This window comes from Pan paniscus, chromosome 8 (assembly GCF_029289425.2).
Source record: "Pan paniscus chromosome 8, NHGRI_mPanPan1-v2.0_pri, whole genome shotgun sequence".
NCBI classification, from domain to species: Eukaryota; Metazoa; Chordata; class Mammalia; order Primates; family Hominidae; genus Pan; species Pan paniscus.
In genome coordinates, this window is record NC_073257.2 from 75,816,863 (window position 1) to 75,842,168 (window position 25,306).

The 25,306-nt window shown below is 42.3% G+C and overlaps 1 long non-coding RNA gene and 1 pseudogene across 1 annotated transcript; one reads left to right on the forward strand and one right to left on the reverse strand.

Moving 5' to 3' along the window:
- Positions 1-645: 645 nt before the first annotated feature.
- On the forward strand, positions 646-25,306 carry LOC117974614 (uncharacterized). Its single transcript, XR_004664686.3, has 3 exons — positions 646-1,491; positions 23,580-23,710; positions 24,425-25,306. It is a non-coding gene; the product is annotated as an uncharacterized LOC117974614 (long non-coding RNA).
- Positions 4,343-4,851, reverse strand: LOC103783612 (large ribosomal subunit protein bL35m-like; annotated as a pseudogene).

Here is a 25,306-nt window from a genome sequence, read left to right on the forward strand (position 1 = left end):
TGGGCTGAAAACTTTTCCGTTGGGCAGTGCGTCCCTGAGAACCAGGAGGCCCAGGCCGGGAGCCCAGGGGGCTGGAGGTTCTGCTGGCTTTTAAGTCTGCTAGGAGGGAAAACTCCCAGCCCCTCCCACGCGTCCGCCCAGACTCGCCGGCCGCCTGCCCCGGGCGGGGAACGCGCACATCTGGCGGCCCAGGAGCCACATCTGATGCACTAACCCCCGCACCCAGATGTCCAAGAGGCCGGGGGAGTCAAAGAACGCCAGGGGCGGGGCGACCGCGGCTGCGGCTCCTCCCTCGGGCAGCGGGAGTCCAGATGCGAGGGACGCCCTCCAGAGCCGAGCTGGGCCGGCCGGGCAGTTAGGGTGCTGGGAGGTTGCGGTGCAGGGTGGGTGGGTGCAGTGAGGCTGGAGCCACGCTGGGGGGCTGGGCTGGCGGGGGGAGGCTGGAGCCGCGCCGGGGAGAGGGAGGCGGCGGTTGGGTGCTGGAGGGCGCTGGTGCCGTGCCAGTGGGCGGTGGCGCCTTACGCCACCCGCCCCACCCCCGTCACCGTGCCCGCCCCACTGCGTGGGATTTTACAACCTAGGTCCCCGGGTGGTGGTGGTGGAGGGAGGGGCGGCGGGGACGTTTCCGGGGCGGGGGAGGGGCGCACTGCTCCAGAACTGGACCGAGGGCGGGGCTCCCCTCTGCTTCTCGCCTCTGTTCCTGCGCTGAGACGCAGGCGTTTCCTGGCGCGAAGCGACTCGCCCCGGAGCTCCCCTGCACCGTCCTGGGTGTCAGGACGCGTCAACCCAGATGACCCGACCCGGAGATCCTCGATCCTCTGCCCTCTTCCCCCTACCAAGTCCTTAACCGGAGAGGGAGGAGCTACCAGTGTCCTCCAGACGTTCTCCAAAGCCCGAGCTGCCGGGAGAAGCTTGCTCAAGGCGGGTGCGCCCCTCAGACGTTTGTTTGCACGCAGGGGTTTTGACGTTTTGCTAATCTACAGCGTTTGCCAGGGAATCAGGGCTGTTTCGAAGAGCTTGCGTCTATTTGATGCTCCCATCTTGAACAAATCGTTTCCATTCGATTTGTTTAACCAAGGCGAGGGCGGACTATGTTGTTACTTAAAAGTTACCCTTCATCCAAGCTGTCCTCAGATTTTCATCTAAGGGTGTCATAACACCCCAGGTCGTTGCGCAAATGTTTTGTGACAATTTAGAAAAACAGAGGGGGGAAATATCCTTAGAGAAAAAATCATAACCAACAAGAAAATTATGTTAAATGATGTTGGTCCTTTTTCATCGGATGGTCCCAGTTGACGCATAGTCTTTTACAAAACCAGTGACTATTCACAGTCTTCAATTTATGGCACATCTCCCGGTGGGGGCGAAGTGCATGAATGGGTCCCACCTTATTCACCAGCTGAAACTCTGAACAAGCCTTGGGGTTTCCTCTCCCAAAGACTGCCAGGCTTCACTGAGAATCAAAACAAAACAGGATACTAAATGCCTGCGGTAAGTTTTCAAATATGAGCTCTTCCATTGCTTATTTCTGTGAATTGTGGCAAATTGCATAATGTCTTTTGCCCCGGTGCTGCTTAGAGGCAGGGTCTCACTGTGTTGCGCAGGCTAAAGTACAATGGCACGATCCTAGCTCGTTGCAGCCTCAAACCCCTGGGCTCAGACTATCCTCTGGCCTCAGCCTCCCAACCAGCAAGGGTTACAATCGCATGCCACCACACCTGGTTAATTTTTTATTTTTGTTTTTTAGAGATAGGGGACTCACTATGTTGCCCAGGCTCGCCTGAAATTCCTAGCCTCAAGCATTCCTCCCAGCTCAGCCTCCCAAAGTGTTGAGATTACAGGCGTGAGCCACCATGCCTGGCAAGCTTCATCATTTCTAAAATGTAACTGTACATTTTAGAGTAGCATACGGGTGGTGTAAGGGTTAAGGATTAATGATATTGCAAATCAAGTGCTTAACACAAAGTTTGATGCATAGGAAGAACATAATTGTTATTATCAATGTGAGTAGACTGTTTACCACCAAAATGAAAGGTGTGGGCAATGGTAACTGGGTAGCCTCCAGAGATCCTTTTTTAAAAGGAGTATGAGTTTTAATACATTTGTTGAATGAATAAAACCCATAACACTCTAGGCACATCTCCAGTCCTTGCCCTGGCAGGGCTTTCAGTCTAACTAGAGGAAATTGGATGAAATGATAATGATGCATACCTAGTCTTTCGTCATACTGTGAAAGCCTTTTAAAACATGGATTTGACTTCTGGGTTTCCCATTATAACCGCTTCCCAAAGAAGATTGTTCGTTCTTTCAGAAAATTTCACTAGGGTGATGATAAGGTATTAACAGATGTATGTTGAAAACATCCTCTTCCTTTTTCTGTGTAGCCCCTTCTTCCTTTGGAATTTTAGAAGAATCTGATCAAGGCAACCTCTGTATTAAGTGAAAATTTGGGAACTCAAAAATATATTAGATGCACAGAAAGTGCAATTCTGAAAAGGTCAGGGCTATTGCGTATAGAGGGGAGCTGCTGAAACTATAGGAGTCTTTTAAATTTTTCAGGCTCAGCTTCCTTTGCTTTAAAGTTAAAGAAGGGTTGGACTAGTTCTTCCTTCCTGCACTCAAACTCTTTGGTTTCAAAGGTAGCTGTGTCCAGGTATTTTCTGTGTATTCCAGAGCCCTGACCAGGAGGGGAAGGACTTTGAGAGGCTTTGGGCTTGACAAAATATCATGGCCAAGTGTGGTGGCTCACACCTGAAATCCCAGACTTTGGGAGGCTGAGGCAGGAGGATCGCTTGAGCCCAGGAGTTTGAGACTAGCGTGGGCAACATAGTGAGACCCTGTCTCTTAATAAAAAAAAAAAAAAAAAAAGGAGAAAGAGAAAAAAAAACCATGGAGTGAAGAGAGGCTAAGGAACTCAGACCAGTACTGAATTATAAAGCAAGGTAAAGTGTCTATAACCAGGTATATATTAACGTATTTCTTTCTTTTTTTTTTTTTGAGACAGAGTCGCGCCCTGTCACCAGACTGGAGTGCAGTGGCATGATCTTGGCTCACTGCAACCTCTGCTTCCCAGGTTCAAGTGATTCTCCTGCCTTGGCCTCCTAAGTAGCTGGGACTACAAGGCGCATGCCACCATGCCCAGCTAGTTTTTTGTTTTTTGTTTTTTTGTTTTGTTTTGTTTTGTTTTGTTTTGTTTTAAGTAGAAATGGGGTTTCACTATGTTGGCCAGGATGGTCTCGATCTCTTGACCTTGTGATCCGCCTGCCTCAGCCTCACAAAGTGCTGGGATTACAGACATGAGCCACCGCGCCCAGTCGTATTTCTTTCCTTTTTTTTTTTTTTTTTTTTTTTTTTGAGATAAAGTCTCACTCTGTCACCCAGGCTGGAGAGCAATGGCATGATCTCGGCTCACTGCAACCTCCACCCCCCGAGTTCAAGCAATTTTCCTGCCTCAGCCTCCCGAGTAGCTGGGACTGCAGGCGTGTGCCACCACGCCCAGCTAAATTTTGTATTTTTAGTAGAGACGAGATTTCACCATGTTGGCCAGGCTTGTCTCGAACTCCTGACCTTGTGATCCGCCCGCCTCAGCCTCCTAAAGTGCTGGGATTACAGGTGTGAGCCACGGTGCCCGGCCAACATATTTCAATATATATAGTGGATATATTAATATATACATTGGTATATATATTTTAAAAATAAGAGGTACCTGTGTATTTATTTCTAGCTTATCTATAGTATAGATTCTGTATACACACAGATCACCCTGTGAGTCTTCCTAATACCTACAAAACAGGTAGAATTTTCTTCTTTTGTCTATGATCGTGGTCTGAAGGATGACTTTTCAGCAGCAGAAGGGACTGGAATGGAAGGTGTCCATGATTTTGGCTGGAAGAGAGAAGTGTGCCCTCTTGTGGGTCTCCTGTCATGTTCTCAGAAAGTTCCTCAAGATAGAGCTGTGGCCTTTGTGGTCAGGGCTCTAGTCCCATTTTACCTTCAGATGCCTCCTATGCAATTTTTTTCTCATCATCTTCCCTGAGAAATATTTCCCAAATAATAACACAGCTCCCTCATCTCCCTAAATTATCTCCCTCACACTCCACATCCAGTGGATCAGCCCTTCCTCTTAGGTCTAATTTTTTTTAAAACTTTTGTAAGTTTAATATTGTCACTGTATGTTTACATATTCATTGGTACAATTTACATCGTCTTCTCCATTTTTGCAAAGATAGCATGTACACAAAGATACATATTCAATAACTGAGAAACAAGTGAAACTTCTGATCTATACTTTCAGGTTTGTTCAATCATGATACTTCTGATAAGGATCATGGACATACCAGTTTTACCTCTCCCAGAATGACGTCACCATTTTATCTTAAGAGTTTACTCTGGGTTTTATTGCAGAATACAAATTCCCTCAATCGCTTTTTTCTTGCAGTTTCCTTTTTCCATAATTTTTTCTTTTAACCAGCCTTTCACCTCACCCAAAGGCCACAATGAAGTCAAAGAAACCTGTAGATGACAGCTTTCACAGTCTTTCTCTTGTCTTTTCATGTACTGAAGTATGTTAGAGATCTGACTGGCAGCTTCAGGACACTCGGAAGCAAGGGGGACACTCTATTAAGGATCGCTGAAGTATGCCCACATGTCAGGTTTCTCTCAGATGTGGTTAAGTCTGGGAGTGGAGGAAACAACTGGTGTCTAAATATGACTAAAACGTCCAGTGGACAATGCAGAAATAAGAGAGGCATTCTTGACACAGTTTCTGTAGGCTGAAGATGCCAAAATATTCAAGAGCCATCGGATTCCTGAAGCTGCTCTCACTGCACCAGCAAAGGCAAAAGCAGCCATCCCTCTCAGCTCTAATTTATGGATATGGATGTATCCCAAACCCCATCCCTTCTTACTACCTCCTGCACTAGCAACTAGTCCAAACCACCATCATTTCTTGCCCAACCTGCTGCAATCACCTCTTAAGTATTTTCCCTGCTTCCACTCCTTCACCGTATATTTCATTCTCCACACAGCAGCCAAAGCGGTTTTTTTAAAAAATACAAATGAAATGTGCAATCCTTTAGTAGTTTCTTTTCACACTTGGATAAAATCCACACTCCCTCACCACAACCTATATGACTGGACTCTTGCCTAATCTTCTCACCTCATCCTCTATCACTTTCTTCCCTGTTCATTCCTCTCCAGGAACTGGCCTTCTCACTGTTCCTCAGAAATATGAAGCGGACTACTGCTTTAGGGTCTTGCATTTGCTGTTTCCTCTGTTTTCAACCCCCAGACCGTCACATGGCTTTCTCTCTTACCTCACTCAGGTCTCTGCTCAAATGTTGCCTCAGAGAGGACTTCCCTCATCACCACCACTAATATAAATGAAGCACCGTAGCCGTAGCCGTTCCCTAACCAATTGCCCTACTTTATTCACCTTCACATCTCTTATCAAATATCCTGTTTACCTGTTTACTTGATTATTGTTTGCTTTACCTCTAGAATGCATGTTCTATGAGTGTAGGGACTTGGTCAATCTTGTTCAACAAGGAACTTCCAGTCCAAAACTGTACCTGTCATAGAAAAGGCACCCAATAAATATGCAAATCAAACTACGGTCACTCAGTGACAGAGAAAGAATGAGAACAATTTAAATAGTGTGAGGAAGTGTGTTTACTATTTCGCTCAGTAAATGTATGCACTAGAACAAGTATGAGATGGGAGATGTGAATCTACTTTATCTTTTAGTTCCCCTGTGCTATTCACAGTATGATCAATGTGCCATGCTGGGTGTTTAAAGATGCTGACAATTTGAACAGCATGGCCCTTACATGCAGAGAAGTTCCGTAATGAGTTTGAGTCCTGGATTCACCACGTTAGTGTCTGACCTTGGGGAAGTTACTTACCCTTTCAATGCCTCAGTTTCTTCATCCATGAAATGAGGCTAATAATAGTACTACCTCTATAGGATTGTTGTAAGGATTAAATTAATAATATAAATATCTTAGAACAGTGCCTAGAACATAGTAAGCCGTGTCTGAGTATTTTTAAAGCAAACCTATTTGGCTGTACTTGGTTCTCCCCTTTCTTGGGGACTTTATAACTTGAGTACTTATAAGATACTACTCTGCCCAGCACTTTGGGAGGCCGAGGTGGGTGGATCACGAGGTCAGGAGATTGAGACCATCCTGGCTAAAATGATGAAACCCCGTCTCTACTAAAACTACAAAAAAATTAGCCAGGTGTGGTGGCGGGCGCCTGTAGTCCCAGCTACTCAGGAGAATGGCGTGAACCCAGGAGGCAGAGCTTGCAGTGAGCCAAGATCGCGCCACTGCACTCCAGCCTGGGCGATAGAGCGCGACTCCATCTAAAAAAAAAAAGATGCTACTCTGAAGTGACTGGCATTGGAATTTTCATTATGCTTTTAGACCAGTAATTTTAGTTTTAGCACCAAGTACAATAATTATTTTATAACCATTGCTAGTCTAGCATTTTTGCTTAGCCATAAATTCCATTTAAGCCAAAATATCCCTAACTTTGCAAAAAACTGTACCTTCAGGGGTCACCACCCAATTATAGTTGAAAAAAAGATGTTTCTTCCTTTTTAATTCTGTAGGCTTTTCTTGGCTGGCATTTCCATAACATAATATTGTTATTTGGTAGTTGAGTGTCAGTCAGCTCTACAGAAAAATAAATACCAGTGATCTTGCTAAACCTGTGTACCAAATCATTCCTGAACTAGGGGAGTGGGCCAGATAACCTTTGGAAGGCTTTTTAGCTCTGTTTTTCTGTGGTTTTCGTAAAATGAAAATAGCTCAGAAATGAGAGGTTCTAGATTTAGCACTATGTGAACTGGGCCCGGATGCTTTGTGAATCATGGACCATTGAAATAGTTTAAACTCAGCTTATTTGGAACAGATTAGGTCCATATTCGGGTTTAACAAGAATGAAACCTGTTTGAACTGTGGACAGGCTGTCAGCACCCTTCTAGGCTCAGCTTTTCACTTCTCTTTCTAGGGCCTTGACTCGTTCATATATAACTGTATGAATGCCTCTTTAGAAAGGACTGCAAACACCTCCAACTAGTGTTTGTGAAACCTCCTTGAGGTTATTCTACATATGATTCAATAATAAACACCTTCTGCAGTCTTTACCTTAGTTATGGTCCCATAAGTCATGCATTTATTCATCCAGTAAATATTCCCTGAGGGCTTAATATGTGCTAGGAATTGTGCTAGTACTAGCCACTTAGTTGTCCAAGTTAGAAACCTAGGAGTTGGGCCAGGCGCAGTAGCTCACGCCTGTAATCCCAGCACTTTGGGAGGCCGAGGTGGGAGGATCACCTGAGGTCAGGAGTTCGAGACCAGCCTGGCCAACATGGTGAAACCCTGTCTCTAGTAAAATTACAAAAATTAGCTGGGTGTGGTGGTGCATACCTGTAATCCTAGCTACTCGGGAGGCTGAGGCAGGAGAATTGCTTAAACCTGGGAGGCAGAGGCTGCAGTGAGCCAAGATCGTGCCACTGTACTCCAGCCTGGGCAACAGAGTGACTCCGTCTCAAAAAAAAGAAAAAAGAGAGAAGAAAAGAAAGAAAAAGAAACCTAGGCGTCGTCTTAAATATACCCCCCTCATTCACTCCCCACATTAGGTCAGCCACCAAACTGGTGCCAATACTACCTTCCAAATATCTCTTGAAGTTTTGTTCTCCTCTTCACTCGCTCCTGGTGCCACTATGTTGGTAAAAGTGGTGTAAGCCCAGCTACTGTAGAAAGCAGGGCACAAAGCAGTCTGCTAAGGAGGGGGAAGAGGAGGGGAAGATGGGACACAGTGAGATGCACTGTTATACTGTTTACTGTTGTGCAGTCATACAACAGGTCACTCAGCAGGCATGGGATGTCCCTGGAAGGGTTAACAAGGAAGAACTCCATCTTGGACTATTCCACATGAGAAAAAAGAGCGAGTGTGTCTTCCTGTCTCTCTCCTGGATCCATTTGCCATTGGTGAAGGTTTACCCCATGGAGAGATAAACACCCCTGAATTGGATTGTGTCATCTGGCCGCTTGGCGGCTCTCAGGAAGGCAGATCCCAAGCTCAAGGTGTGGTACTTGTTCCAACTTCAAAAGTAAAGCAACAGGCACTCCGGAGATCTCAGAAAGTACACAAGGTTTGTTTCTCAATATAAACGAAGACCTCAGAGTTTTTTCCTTCAGATTCTTGCGAACGCCTACTAAGAGGACTTTGTACCTCTCACTTACTCCCTTCTAATCCATTCTTTACACTGCACCTACGGTGATCTTTGCCAGACTCAAATCTTTCACTAGCTCTCCTTAAACTCCAGAATACACTCTAAGATCTCTCCTTGCCTGCTTTCCAGTCCTCTTATTAAAGAGAATTTTTACCAATTGAATCAGATGGTCATTCCTCTCAAGTTCTTTGTTAGCATTTATTGGTTTCTTTTTATTTTTATTTTTGATACAGAGTCTTGCTGTGTCACCCAGGCTGGAGTGCAGTGGCACAATTTCAGCTCACTGCAACCTCTGCCTCCTGGGTTCAAGTGATTCTTGTGCCTCAACCTCCCAAGTAGCCGGTATTACAGGCACACACCACCACACCCGGCTAATTTTTGTATTTTTAGTGGAGATGGGGTTTCGCCATGTTGGCCAGGCTGGTCTTGAACTCCTGACCTCAGGTGATCCTCCCACCTCAGCCTCCCATAGTGCTGGGATTATAGGCGTGAGCCACTGCACCCAGCCTATTGGTTTATTATTCAAAAGTAATATACTTACTATAGGAAATTTGGAAAATACAGAAAATATGAAAAAGGAAATAAAAATCACTTTCCTTGAGGAAAAAACTTCTATTAACATTTTGGAATATATCCTGGCCATATTTTTTCTATGAACATATGTACATGTTTTTGAAATCTCAGAGGCATATCTTAAATAAAAATTGTACTTTAACAGTTACTACACTGAAGTTAATACTCAACCAAAAGTGTGTCAAGACCACCCAAATGGTTCAATTTGATAAATGCACTTTACAATAATTTTTTTATTTTTTAATTTTATTTCTTTTCTACTTAAGCATGAAAAAAGGTATGTTTACATTTCAGAAATATAACACATTAAGAAGCCCTCTATAAACATAACCCTTTCCCAATATATTTTACTGCTTTGTTTTACATACAATTACCTAATAATAAATAAACTTAGATAACAATCTAAAAATCGTAATTGCAACTGTTAACGTTTGCTTTGTTATATTGGAAGAGAAAATTTAAAGTTATAATAAACTGTTTGCTACATCATAGCCTAAAACTAGACAAAATTTGCCCTATATTAATTGAGCTTAACAAAAATTGTTTATTTTGTGATTCTATAAATACCAATATAATATTTTTACTCTATTATAAGTAAATTGATGTATTAGCATCACAAATTACTGTTTTCTCCCAGTCAGCCTATGAAATATGAACTTTCCATGGTAGTTGATAAAAATACTGTGTTTAAAAAAAAAAATCACACGGTCAAGACTAGAATTTGAAAACAATAGCAGAAGCTGATATTTAAAATCACCAAGACCTATTAAAACGACAACAGCATATTTAAACAAAAAAATTAAGCTACTAAATAATGAATGCTTGTATAGTCATAATGAAATTAGAGTAAATCTATATTAATATCATGAAAACACATCAAGTTTCTATTAGAGGAACAGAATCAACACTATCCTAACTTTTCTAAGAATTATTTTGAATATAAAACTTTTAGAGCCAGGCGCGGTGGCTCACGCCTGTATTCCCAGCACTTTTGGGAGGCTGAGGCGGGCGGATCACGAGGTCAGGAGATCGAGACCATCCTGGCTAACACAGTGAAACCCCGTCTCTACTAAAAATACAAAAAAAATTAGCTGGGCGTGGTGGTGGGCGCCTGTAGTTCCAGCTACTCGGGAGGCTGAGGCAGGAGAATGGTGTGAACCCGGGAGGCGGAGTTTGCGGTGAGCCGAGATCGCGCCACTGCACTCCAGACTGGGCGAGAGTGAGACTCCGTCTCAAAAAAAAAAAAAAAAACTTTTAGGGTACAAATGACGTCATACAAAAAAGACAGTTACGATTCTGATATTGGGACATTAACTTTTTAATAACTGGAAACCCTTGAGAAAATATTAACACATTTATAAATCAAAGACATCTCTTGTGATTTATTACAGAACCACTTAAGGTTCATTAGATAAGCACTCGTTATTTTGTTAATATTAATACAATTAGAAAAAAATTTGCTGTTGGTCATGTTTTATTTTATACATTATATTATTCTCTTAGGCCTTCAATTAAAGATAATCATAGAAAGCAAAGCATAACATTCTTAATGAAAATACTAAAATTCCAATTATATTCAAATTGCACATAGTTATTTTTTAAATCTGTTTTCAGAAGTTTATATATATTCACACATATACATATACATGTATATACGTATATGTGTGTGTATATACACACATATATATATATTTTTTTTTTGAAACAGGGTTTCACTCAGTCATACAGGCTAGAGTGCAGTGGTGTGATCTCAGCTCACTGAAGCCTCAATCTCCCATGCTCAAGTGATTCTCCCACCTTAGTGTCCCAAGTGGCTGGGACTCCAGGTGTGCACCACCACACCTGGCTAATTTTTGTTTTTTGGTTTTTTTTTTGAGACGGAGTTTCGTTCTTGTTGCCCAGGCTGGAGCGCAATGGCATGATCTTGGCTCACTGCAACCTCCACCTCCCAGATTCAAGTGATTCTCCTGCCTCAGCCTCCCGAGTAGCTGAGATTACAGGCATGTGCCACCACACTCAGCTAAATTTGTATTTTTGGTAGAGGAAGGGTTTCTCCATGTTGGTCAGGCTGGTCTCGAACTCCCAACCTCAGTTGATCCACCCACCTCAGCCTCCCAAAGTGCTGGAATTACAGGCGTGAGCCACGGAACCTGGCACACCTGGCTAATTTTTGTAGAGACTGGGTTTCACCATGTTGCCCAAGCTGGTCTTGAACTCCTGACCTCAAGTGATCCACCATCTTGGCCTCCCAAAGTGCTGGGATTACAAGTGTGAGCCACTGTGCCCAGCCCCAGAGTTTATTTTTTAAAGCAAAATAATCTGATTCATATTAATTACCAGCTAAACTTCATACTTAAAATACTAAGTTCTTTTCATTATAAAAGCAGATTACAAATTTTTCCCATGTTCTTATAAAATATGGTTCTGCTGTATGTAATGAATCCAGGTCAGCATTCACAAGGGCTATCTGAAATTCTTTTAACTTTCAGCCCAATGTAAAGTAAAACCTCAGTTATACATAAATAATTCAAAATTAGAACTTATGATGGAAATGTCAACAAGCCATAACTACTAGAATACTAATGAAGGGTTTCACTAAACTTCCCATGAAATATAACAGATGGCAAAATTTGATAGTTTTCAGAAAATTAAAGCTATCAGAGCTATAAATGAGGAATATATTATATACTAAACTTTATCAAGGCCAAAGCATTAAGGCTGTTAAAGTGATTAAGATATGAAGTAAACATCTCTGGAACATATAAACAGACCACAAACCAAAACATAAGTCACTTTATATTTGTTTATAACTCTATGTTTTTTAATAATTATTTTTAAGATGAAAACATTTCTGCACTGTGGCATGCAGTGATTTTTTTTCTACCTCCCTGATTACCATGCAGTCTTCAAACCCTCTCTCAGGCTGGCATTCTTTCATCAAGATTTCTCTCTGAAGTCAACTTGTCATATTTTCAGCAGGCTTTAGTGCTTTGGAGCCTTGCAAAGTTCTTTCCTCTTCTTCCTAACCCAAGCTTCTGCCCTATCCTCAGTTTCCTGTCCTCCCCCTGGCTGGAATAAAGGGAAGGCATGCTTTAGTTTCTGCATTGCCTGTTAAACACCAGTCGCACACAAGGTATGGAGCACTGGGCTTGTGTATCTGGACTCCTTTCTGCTAATGCTTGGCCATTGCTTCTAACCGTACTGCGCTAATGGAGTGTCTCTTCTCTTACAACTTTTTGAGTCTGCCTACTTCCAGAGAATCCAGCCACTAACCCCAAGGTTCTCAGTCTTGCCCGAACCTATCTGGATTCCTCCCTTCCTTCCTTCCTTCCTTCCCTCCCTCCCTCCCTCCCTCCTTCCTTCCTTCCTTTTTTTTTTGTCAGAGTTTCACTCTTGTTGCCCAGGCTGGAGTGCAATGGGGCAATCTTTGCTCACTGCAACCTCCGCCTCCTGGGTTCAAGCAATTCTCCTGCCTCAGCCTCCTCAGTAGCTGGGATTACAGGCATGTGCCACCACGCCCAGCTAATTTTTTTTTTTTATTATTTTTAGTAGAGACAGGGTTTCTCCGTGTTGGTCAGGCTGGTCTCGAACTCCCGACCTCAGGTGATCTGCCCGCCTCGGCCTCCCAAGGTGCTGGGATTACAGGCGTGAGCCACCATGCCCAGCCTATCTGGATTTCTATCATTTCCCCACATGGATTTCTACCACCAAGAGGGGTAAGGTGTAGACACCAGCATCTGAACTCCTTTCTCTAATCTATCGTCTTATCTCTCCTATTCTCTCCCTAAACTGAAAATTTCCCTACACTCCTTTTTTAACTAGAAGGCTGTTCCTACATTGTCTCCTACTTCTGTGCAAGGTGGCATTTGCCCTTTCTCTTCCCTGGGGCCATAATGGTAGAATGGTGGCAGAGAAGCACAATTTATGGGAGGAATAAAAAACACATTGTTCTGGATTTTTTAGATAGTTTTCATTATGCTATGATAAACAGTATCTAATGTTGCTGATAACGTTACAGCACTTACTTGTCTGTTATCTCCCTATCATCATGTTACAACATGATGGTTGAGTTTCCAGAAAACAGACGCTGAGATGATGGAAATTTGCACACTAGAAGTTCCTGGGAGCGAGCGTTCTCAGGAACAGTGTCTATGAGGGAGGGAAAGAAACAAGACTGGGCAGAGGGAGTGGTAGGACTGTTATATCAAAGGGCTCAGAAGGAGCTCTGGACTGAGATAGCCCATCTCAGAAGGAGCTCTGGACTGAGATAGTTTTCATATTTTCCCCAGATTGAGGCAAGAGGGCCTGCCCTTCATAGCCCTACACTGGATATGGGCCTCTTACTGGGAAGGGCCTATGACATTGGCCTTCAACTGCAAGTAATTCTCTAGGGGGATTAAGCCAAGAACCCTTAGCTGAAAACCCCAGGTAGCTGGAGAATGAGTGTCGCAGTCCTGAAGGGGGACCCAGGGGACACAACACAGAATCCACTGTACATTACCAAAAGTGAAGTTAACTTCCTGCCTGTCATTGCATTTTATGCCCGGGGACCCGGGGCTCAGGGAGATTAACTAATTAGATCAAGGTTCCAGATCAAATACCTGATGTATGTATTTTATGTCATTTGGCCTTCCAAATAATTTGATCAGGTGTAGCTTAATAACTTTCTTTTAAAGACAAGGCTACTGAGATTCAAAAAGCTTAAATGATTTCTGCAGGTATTCAAGGCCAGCCAGTGGTGGAGGTAAGATCCATATCTGCCAATTGCACGTCTGTGCTTTTTGTATCTCACACACTGAGTTGATGTTGCCTAAATCGCTTGGATTAAAGAAATTTTAGGACTGGAAGAGACCTCAGAAAACAGTCCAACCCACTTACTATTCAAAGAAATAAAGTAACTTGGTAAATTGTTCAAGGAAATGAGGCTGCTAATAACCTCTGTGCCTCAGTTTTCTTATCAGTTAAAATGGGATGAGCCACCCACCTACAGAGGGATTTTAAGACTCAAATGAGATGGCCAGGTGCGGTGGCTCACGCCTGTAATCCCAGCACTTTGGGAGGCCAAGGCGGGTGGAATCACGACGTCAGGAGTTCAAGACCAGCCTGGTGAAGATGGTGAAACCCCGCCTCTACTAAAAATACAAAAAATTAGCCAGGCATGGTGGCAGGCGCCTGTAATCCCAGCTACTCCTGAGGCTGAGGCAGAGAATTGCTTGAACCTAGAGGGACGGAGCTTGCAATGAGCTGAGATTGTAGCACTGCACTCCAGCCTGGGTGACAGAGCAAGACTCTGTCGCAGAAAAAAAAAAAAAAAAAAAAAAAAAAAAAGACTCAAATGAGATAATAGATGCAACATAAACTTGAAACTTATTAAAATGGTACAGGATGGTCAGTATTTTGCCATTTAGATACGGAGTAAGAAGGACTTCCAACTGTTAACAACAGCAGTGTCAGGCTTGTACACTACAGTGTCACATTTTAAGTTTTGGGGGTGCTTGCACAGAAAATGTTTTCGACTTAATAAATGATTTTATTAAATTCAATTTCCTATGAAAGGTGAACAAGTTTCCATGGGGTTTGTGGGGAACACAAAACTTGCTTTCTGAAAAGTTTGGATTAGCAGTTAGAGCCTAAGAGGCTTTTGCTGTGAATAATTCTGACTGATACTCAGAATTCATAATCACGTAACTTCCTATTCTCAGATAAATAAAATAACACAGCTCAGTCTGCTTTGGTGTAAAGGAAACATGGAAGTTCCTTCCTCTGAACTTTGGAACTGTTTGTGACATAAAAACAAAAGGTCCAAAATACTTTTGTCCTTTCCTTTGTCATGCAGTCTGAGTTCCTAAAACATCATAATTTAACAAAGTTTAAGTATTTGCTTTCTTTTTCTACCAACATCACAACTTCTGCTGTATTGAGTCCTTAGCACAGAGTTTGGGTTTTAAGAGAATCTACAGATTGGTTGTTTGGATGTTTCTCTTCTGGAAAACTCATGAGTAAATTTATATTCCATGCTTTTAACATCACAAAATAGAAAGCTCTAGTCAATTTGTTGTTCATAACACCACCACCACTGCCACTATCTTTTCAAAGGATGAATTAGTCATCTTTGTTGCATGACAAATCACCCCAAACTTAAAACAATAGTAATTCTCTTTCACAGTTTCTCTGGGTCAGGAGTATGGAGCAGTTTGGATGGGTGTTGTAGTTGGGGGTCTCTTGCGAGGTTGTAGTCAGATGTCAGCTGAAGCCTTTTGAATGCTTGACTGAGGCTGGAGGAACCACAGTCAAGGGGGCTCACTCACTTGGCTGTTAGGATGGTGCTGGCTGTTGGTGGGAGATCTCTGTTCCTTTCCACATGAATTCTCCAGGGCTGCTTGAGTGTCCCCAGAGTACAGCAACTGGCTTCACCCAGGGTGAGCAATCCAAGATAAGATGGAAGCTGCAATGCCCTTATGGGCTAGCCTTAGAAGCTACCCATTGGTAACTCTATTGGTAGCTCAGAGCAGTTCTCAGCCCTGATTCATTGAAGGAGGAGACTACACAAAGAGATAAATACAAGGAGGTGAGGATCATTAGGGACTAACTTGAAGGAGGAGGAGTAGGCTGATGTGTGAATTTTACTCATTTCAGTGTTCATGAATCAAGTATGTACAGTGAGAGAGATCTGACAGCACTCCCTGCCTTCCCCCGAAGGAGGAGAAATGTCATGAAGCTAAGAGAGACTCAACATGGAAAATCCAAACCCTCCGAGGACATTTACATAGCACGGAGAGAGGGCTGAATGGTCCATCTGGGTGCCTCCTTCATCCTCTGAAACCAGGCAGATCAACCCTCAGAATTCTGAGCCATGTTCCCAAATGGTTCTGTGATTTAAAGGCAAGTAGGCGCAGCCAGAAATAGGAAATACCGTGTCCCATGCACTCGTGGGAGAAACTCTTCCCTCTTACTTCATATCTCAACTCTGCCAGAGTCATCATGCTATGAGTGTATCTTTTTTGGTTTCTTAGACAAAGTGTCACTCTGTCACCTGGGCCAGAGTGCAATGGTGCAATCATAGCTCACTGCAGCCTCGAACTCCTGGGCTCAAGTAATCCTCACACCTCAGCCTCCTGAGTAGCTGGGAATACAGATGCATGTCACTTAGCCCGGCTAATTTTTTTTTTTTATTTTTTGTAGAGACAGGGTCTCGCTTTGTTGCCCAGGCTGATGTCAAACTCCTGGGCTCAAGTGCTCTTCCTCCCACCTCAACTTCCCAAAGTGCTGGGATTACAGACATCAGATACCACATCTGGCCCTAAAGGACTATTTAAAAACTACAGTGAAATTTTTTTATCCAGGTCAGTGGATAAATACAGAAGCCTACAAACGGCGGGTGGGGAGGGCAGGGGGAAAGCATATTCAGCAACTCTGAAGCATTCTCTGATTTGGATCATCTTTAGTAACAACTGTAATGACCTTTCTTGACACTCAAGGTGGGAAATTCAAAATTCAGAGGGAAAAATGTAAAAGCAATCCTATAAATCATTTAGTGTGAATTTGGTTTAAATTTATTCCACGTCAGAGAAGTTTCATTATTAATATAGTCAAAAGAGCATGTCCTAGCTTCAGATCTTTTCTGTTTATAAAGAATATTCCTCATATTCCTATTTGTAAGAAAAATGTAATATCAAATTGTATGCATAATCTTTCCAGATTCAACCATCAGTAACTTTTTTGGAATGCCCAATAAAGATTGAAATAAGAAAGGCCTGAGAAAATTATATTTTGCCAGAAACATTTAGGTTCCTCTCTCACTTAGTATACATGTCATTTCCTCTGTAACATGGACATACTTGGTGAACTTTTCATGACTCATACAACTTTCTTCATGGTCAAGATGACCTGGTCCTACACCTCTCAAAGTAATAAGCATAAACTGATAAGACCCTTAGTCTTTTAAAAAAAGAATACACCATTTATGTTTGACTAAAGATGTACATTTATTATTATTTTTATGTGGCTTCTTTATTTGTCATGCATACTACAGATTGATTCCATCCTTAGCCCTCACCCCACCAATGGTTTCTATCACCTAGGGAATTGAGGTTTGACTTGTTTAAAAGGTTGATGCCCTGCAAAATGTATCCACATATGTCTTCTCACTATATACACTGCTAACTGTAGGGCAATAAAAATTATTATGAATATGTAATATGTAAACTATAATTAAATATACTTCAATTTTTCAAGATCACAGATTTGCATTACAAGTGATCACAACTAAACACAATATATCTAGATGCCCATTTACAAGTCCACATGACAGTACAAGTAAAAAGATGATGTAGACGTTGGTGGCATTCTCTTTAGGGTTCTTTGGTTCAAACTGGGAAGGAGGTGAATTCTCTCCAATACCCACACCTCAGTTGTTCAGTGACATGGTACTGTCTGCTGGCTTCCTGGGATACTGAACTGCCTGTTGAATGGAAAATTGAATGAAGAGAACTCCAAGGGTAGTTAATTAAAAAAAAAAATTTTTTTTTCCATAGGTTTTTGGGGAACAGGTGGTAATTGGTTCCATTAGTAAGTTATTTAGTGGTGATTTGCAAGATTTTGGTGCACCTATCACCTGAACAGTATACGCTGAACCCGATTTGTAGTCTTTTATCCCTCACTCCCTTCTCACCCTTTCTCCCTGAGTCCCCAAAGTCTGTTGTGTTATTCTTATGCCTTTGCATCTTCATAGCTTAGCTCCCTCCTATGAGTGAGAACATATGATGTTTGGTTTTCCATTCCTGAGTTACTTCACTTAGGTTAGTAGTCTCCAATTCCATCCAGGTTGCTGCGAATGCCATTAATTCATTCCTTTTTATGGCTGAATAGTATTCTATTGTGTATATATACCACAGTTTCTTTGTCCACTCATTTATTGATGGGCATTTGGGTTGGTTCCAGATTTTTACAATTGCGAATTGTCCTTCTATAAACATGCATGTGCAAGTATCTTTTTCATATAATGACTTATTTTCCTCTGGGTAGATATATCCAGGGGCAGTTCATTTCTTTCCTTCCTTCCTTCCTTCCTTTCTTCTTTCTTTCTTTCTTTTTTGAGACAGAGTTTTGCTCTTGTTGCCCAGGCTGGAGTGTAATGGCACGATCTCGGCTCACTGCAACCTCTGCCTCCTGGGTTCAAGCGATTTTCCTGCCTCAGCCTCCAGAGTAGCTGGGATTACAGGCATGTGCCACCATGCCCGGCTAATTTTGTATTTTTAGTAGAGACAGGGTTTCTCCATGCTGGTCAGGCTGGTCTCGAACTCCCGACCTCAGGTGATTCGGCCTCCCAAAGTGCTGGGATTACAGGCTTGAGCCACCACACCCGGCTATCCAGGGGTAGTTCATTTCTAAATGAGGACCCCAGTTAGCAGACTTTTGCATCATTCAGGTAGAGATTATAGTGGCCTAGATTAGCATGGCGGTGGTAATGGTGGTGATAATGGTGGTAGAGATGGAGAAGAGTGGAAGAACTTGGGATAGAGTTTGGAGTAGAATGGATAAAATGTTCTGATGAAGGCTGGGCGTGGTGGCTCATGCCTGTAATCCTGGCACTTTGGGAGGTTGAGGTGGGCAGATCACAAGATCAGGAGATCAAGATCATCCTGGCTAACACAGTGAAACCCCATCTCTACTAAAAATACAAAAAATGAGCCAGGTGTGGTGCCACGCGCCTGTAGTCCCAGCATTTTGGGAGGCTGAGGAGGGTGGATCACAAGGTCAGGAGTTCGAGACCAGCCCTGGCCAATATGGTGAATCCCCATCTCTACAAAAAAAAAAAAAAAATTAGCGGGGCATGGTGGTGCACATCTGTATTCCCAGCTACTCAGGAGGCTGAGGGAGGAGAATCGCTTGAACCAGGGAGGAGGAGGTTGCAGTGAGCTGAGATCATGCCACTGCACTCCAGCCTGGGTGACAGAGCAAGACTCTGTCTCAAAAAAAAAAAAAAAAAAAAGTTTTGATGAATTAGATCTAGGGGTTGAGGAAAAGAAGGAATCAAGGACATTCTTTAGGCTATATGCCTAAGCTGCTAGGTGAGTAGCGAGTGGAGAGGAGGCCGGGTGTGGTGGCTCATGCCTGTAATTCCAGCACTTTGGGGGGCCGAGGCGGGCAGATCACCTGAGGTCGGGAGTTTGGGACCAGCCTGACCAACATGGAGAAACCCTGTCTCTATTAAAAACACAAAATTAGCCGGGCCTGGTGGCGCTTGCCTGTAATCCCAGCTTCCTGGGAGGCTGAGGCAGGAGAATTGCTTGAACCTAGGGGGCAGAGGTTGCCATGAGCTGAGGTCGCGCCATTGCACTCCAGTCTGGGCAACTAAGAGTGAAACTCCATCTCAAAAAAAAAAAAAAAAGTGAAAGGAACAGACTTTGAGTATTAGAGAGGGGGATATTAGAGTTATGTTTTAGACACAACATATTTAGGATACCTATTAGCCATCAAACTGAAGATAGAGATTAGAGTTAGAATTTGGGGCTGAAGGGTCACATATATTGAGCATGTAGACCTCTCAGCACGCACTCAGATCGTTTGATAAGATACACCCCCATAGGTGTACCTTCACATTCACCAATACTCCTGCCCCACCCTCCCAAAGTGTTGGGATTACAGGCATGAGCCACTGCACCCAGCTATGCCAGTTTCAAAACACTCTGTGATGTTGTCTAGAACTACTTCCAGATATGTTATGAAATCCCAAAACAAACTAACAAAATTTTAAAAAGAAACCTAGGCTGGACACAGTGGCTCACACCTGTAATCTTAGCACTTTGGGAGGCTGAGGTGGGAGGATTGCTTGAGGCCAGGAGTTCAAGACCAACTTGGCCACCATAGCGAGACTCTGTCTCAAAAAATTAGTTAATTAATTAATAAATAAGTAAATATGAAAAAAGAGACCTTCCAATTAATTTGATTTCACTTTAATCTTGGAGCCTTTAACACACTCTTGGAAGGACGAAGGGCATCTTTAACTCAAATAATAATATTGTTTAAATAGGTTTGGGCATCACAGAGCCATGGGGTAAAATGGTAGAAACCCCATTTACTGTTCTTGACCGTAAATGAAACTATTGTGAGATTTAAAGGAAGGACCAAAGAATCAAAGGGCTAGGTTTCTTCTAGCCCTAGTTCCGCCACTTTCCCACTGGGTAACCTATATATACTACAAGTCCCTGACTATCTCTGAGTTTCCTTTTGTCTTCAAAATGGAAAAGACACCACTGACCTCCCATAGTTGCTTTGAGACTTAAGAGAGATAATGAATGTGAGTGCACCCTGTGAATGCACAAACATAAAACATTTTTAAAACCTTTGTGAAAGGATGTGTGTTTTGGGATAGGTGCTACCTGTTAAATAAAATATTTTACTACATTTTAAGAATAAATATATACTTGAAAATATCCTTTTTGCCTTTACATTTTAAATTGAGCATTAATAGAGGAACTCTTTGGAATAGAATTACAGAGGGGAAACGATCTAAAAATCATGGATCATGGAAAAGTGACTTTTTAGGACAGATTAATTTATTAAAGAATATATGAAATGTATATACTAAATGATAATTTATTGGACAAAGATGAAAAGTATTCTCAAAATGAAAATCAAAGGAGTCCGAGCATTCTGTGAATTGATAAATCTTAGAGTGTCTTATTAAATGACAGGAAAGCCAGCAACCATATACTTTATATTGGCCTGTTTTTTTTGTTTGTTTTTTGTTTGTTTGTTTTTTGTTTTTTGTTTTTTTTAGACGGAATCTCACTCTGTCACTAGGCTGGACTGCAGTGGTGTGATCTCGGCTCACGGCAACCTCCGCCTCCCGAGTTCAAGCAATTCTCCTGCCTCAGCCTCCTGAGTAGCTGGGACTACAGGTGCACGCCACCAAGCCCGGATAATTTTTGTATTTTTAGTAGAGACAGGGTTTCACCATGTTGGCCAGGATGGTCTTGATCTGTTGACATCGTGATCCGCCTGCCTTGGCCTCCCAAAGTGCTGGGATTACAGGCGTGAGCCACCACGCCTGGCCGGGATTATTTTTATTTATTTATTTATTTTATGATATGGGTAAGACAGTCTGAAAACAATGTGAGTACTTTCATCAACTAATGCAGGTAATGAACTTGACTTAATGTAAGTAAAGTGGCTCTGTGGCCACACTTCCAGGTCTTCTTGCTCTCTGTAGCTTTTGCTCTGCTTTATACAACACAGTGCCTTTGCTCACAGACTGGCCCAAACCAGTTTTTATTTCTTCCCACTGGTGCACCTTTTTCCCATTCCAGCAACAGTTCACGTGTGTGTGATATGTTATTAGAGGTGTGGTTTATGCTGACAGACAATATAAACTGATAAAATTTACCAAAGAACTCATGTTCCCAACCTTGCATCTATACAGATTGGTGAATTGATTTAAGTTAAAGATAAAATGTTGGATGAACACATCTACACAGATTGCTGCATTGATTTAAGATAAAATGTTGGATGTATATGCCATTTTAAAACATGACCCTTTACTTTAAGTGAATTATTTTTGGTAATTGAGCAACTCCCGGCCCTGATTGTGTCAATAATGAAGGCTGCTCCAGCCTGGGCAACACAGTGAGACCCTGTCTCTACAAATTATTTATTTTTATTTATTTATTTATTTTTTGAAACGGAGTCTTGCTCTGTCGCCCAGGCTGGAGTGCAGTGGCACGATCTCGGCTCACTGCAAGCTCCGCCTCCCAGGTTCACGCCATTCTCCTGCCTCAGCCTCCCGAGTAGCTGGGACTACAGACGCCTGCCACCACGCCTGGCTAATTTTGTATTTTTAGTAGAGATGGGGTTTCTCCATGTTGGTCAGGCTGGTCTTGAACTCCTGACCTCAGGTGATCCACCTGCCTTGGCCTCCCAAAGTGCTGGGATTACAGGTGTAAGCCACTGCACCTGGCCTACAAAAATTTTTAAAAATGAGCCAGGCATTGTGGGCATGCCTGTAGTCTCAGCTACTTTGGGGGCTGAGGCACGAGAGTTGCTTGAGCCCAAGAGGTTGAGGCTGCAGTGAGCCGTGTTTGTGCCACTGAACTCCAGCCTGGGTGACAGAGCAAGATCCTGTCTCAAAAAAAAAAAAAAAAAAAAAAAAAGAATACTGCCATCTGTTTCCCCAGACGGCAGATCTAGGACTGATGATTTGAATCACAGATAGATGCTGGCTCAGTGTAAATTTCTGATGGTCAGAGCTGTCCAAAAAATACTTCCTTGGTTGATAATCCTGAGGTCAGGAGGTTTTTGTCAGAGGCAGACAGATATTTGTTAGGGATGTTCATTCATCTACTCACCTATTCATTGACCTATTCATCAGAAGTGTATTGAGCACCAACTATATCCTCAATATATAGTTGATACAATGGGGCATTCCGTGGTGTGATTTACAAGGGGATACAAATTCATGGAGCTTAGTCTGGAAGACAGAGGTTTGGATGATGGTAGGGATAAGGCAAAGAAGAGCCTGAACACAATGTCCTGTTTTACTCCTCAGAGTATTATAAGGTTTCACCTGGGAGCTTGTTAGAAGTACAGAATTTCTGGTTCCACCTGAATCAAAATCTACATTTCTAACAAAATCTCAGGGTGGTTTTGTGTTTTAAAAACACTGTTCTAGGTTTCTTTCTAAACCCAATATTACATTTTTCTGTGACTCTATATCCTTCCATGCCAATAATGAAAGATCCTGGAAGAAGTAAGTGGCTTTATGAGGCTTACAGCTGTGGAGTGTCTTCTCAACAAGGGGCCAGATTCTCAAGAAGTCACCTCAGTTTAGACCTAAGTTTCCAGGCCAGTCTAGAAAAAGTCTTAAGATACTTAATGTCTTTTTCCTAGATTATTCTATTGGCAGCCTCAGTGCTACATCTTTAGTTTCCCTTCACTAGTCCAGCATCTGCCTAACTTTTAGATTCCACAAATAGTTAACAATTAAATCAAGCAAGAAGGAAAATCTTATTTACACCTGAGTCAATTTCAATCTCTCAGGTATTTTTTCACATATTGTAGGAAACCTCAATTTTCCTTAAACATAAAATCAACTACACACACACACACACACACACCCCAGAATGTGGCCTCTTCTGCTGGAACATCTCTGATTTCTGCCATTAGGATAAATAATTTTAGCAAGGACTTTTGTGATCCGCCCCTACACCAATTCCTGGAGCCCCCTCATCCCATCTAAAGCAGGTGGCCTATTATTCTCTCTCAAAGTTGTATGTTTAATTCCTTCCTGGTACTTCATTAATCATCTCGGTGATTTTCTTGGGTTTTGTTTGTTTGTTTTTTCTTAACTTGTTTACTGTCTCTTTTTTCCTACTGGGTTGTATGTCTGTGAGGGCAGAGACCCTGCCTTATCTTCCATAGCATAGTGCCTAGCACTCAGTAGCCTTAAAATAAATATTTGTTGAATGAATTAATTAATATAGTAAAGTCATTTTTTTTACTTGAAAGTTTTACTTGCCTCATGTGACGTTATGGACAATTACAATTTACAGGAATTTTTCACAGAAATAACATAGAATGGCTTCAAACTTTGATTGCTAAAGGTAATTGAGGAAAAGAATGAAGATGATACATTTTCTTTTTTAGGGCTGGAATATCTGTTTTGTCAACTGTAATTACTTACAGGTATGCTGCAGTGTAGCTTTTTCCTCTTAAGTAGATGACATCATCTTATTACAATCTTTTTTCTTTTTTAAATCTCTAACAGTGTTATTAATCAAACACAAGACCCATAAAGTGAATTTGGGGTCATCTTGTCCTTTACTGGTTTCCTGATTGGGAGGCTCACCCTTGGCTTATGATCACATCCATTTGGCAGAAAGTCAGCTTATTTGACAGGTAAGGACATCAATATGTCTCTTTTCTTGGTAGAATTGATCCCCCTTCACCAGAAATACAGTATAAATGGATCTGATGTGTCAAACCTGCAGATGCTGTTTTTCCTAATTCCCTCAATGCTCCCCTAGCTCGTGTCTGAGGAATTGAATGAATAACATAGGGGAGGTTAGCGCCCAATATGACATCAACTCAATAAGCTGATCAGCCTGAAGCTGAACTTGGCTGGCAGAGCTTGTTTTCCTTCCCCTGCTTCACTAAGTTATAGGTTTTACAGGAATAAGGATGTTGTCTTCTTCCTTTGCAATTTTGCAAACATATATGCCAACTGCCTAACTGATTGATAATATTACTAACTATATACTTATGAAGTGGTTTGGACTTTATGGAAGACTATTTTAGGTAATATAAATTCTTTAGGATGCAAACACAATTTTCTTAACCCAAAAGACAAAAATTCCCATCTTCTTCGTTGAGAAACACTAAGTAATGCATGATAATTACAACCAATAAGATATTGCTGAGTGCATAGTCTTTGCTAGGCATTGCTCTAAATAATTCAGTATAGTCTCTTTTCGTACCATAGCACGCCAGCCATTGAAATGTATATAGAAGAACTAATGTAGTGAATGGGCCGTGTTAAATAATTTTATTGTTTGTTTATTAACACATTTAACAGAGAAGTCTGGCTTCACCTTCCTTTTCTTTACTTCTTAGGGTTGGAAACAATGCCATGTGAGCAGGAGAGAAATTGCTTTCATCCCTTTTTCTACCTGATGGTCTTATATTATGATATGGTTTGGCTGTGCGCCCACCCAAATCTCATCTTGAATTGTAGTTCCCATAATCCCCGTGTGTCATGGGTGAGACTTCATGGGAGGTAAATAAATTATGGAAGTGGTTCCCCCATGCTGTTCTCATGATAGTGAGTGAGTTCTCATGAGATCTGAATGGTTTTATAAGTGGTTTTTCCCCGCTTTGCTCTGCACTTCTCTCTCCTGCCACCATGTGAAGAAGGATGTGTTTGCTTCCCCTTCTGCCCTGATTGTAAGTTTCTGGAGGCCTCCCAAGCCATGCGGAACTGTGAGTCAATGAAACCTCTTTCCTTTATAAATTACCCAGTCTCAGGCCAGGCACAGTGGCTCACGCCTGTAATCCCAGCACTTGGGGAGGCTGAGGTGGGCGGATTGCCTGAGGTCAGGAGTTCGAGACCAGTCTGGCTAACATGGTGAAACCCCGTCTCTACTAAAAATACAGAATTAGCCAGGCATGATGGCGTGTGCCTGTAATGCCAGATACTTGGGAGGCTGAGGCAGGGGAATTGCTTGAACCAGGGAGGTGGAGGTTGCAGTGGGCCAAGGTCACGCCACTGTACTCCAGTCTGGGCGACAGAGCAAGACTCCATCTCAAAAATAAATAAATAAATAAATAAATAAATAACCTATTCTCTGGTATTTCTTCATAGCAGTTTGAGAATGGACTAATACATATTATAATATCCTTATTTTCCTGATGAAGAAGTTGAGGTTCAGAGAAGTTAAGGTCCCATGGGTAGTAAATGTTTAAGTCAGGCTTATATGGTAATTTATCTAATTCCAG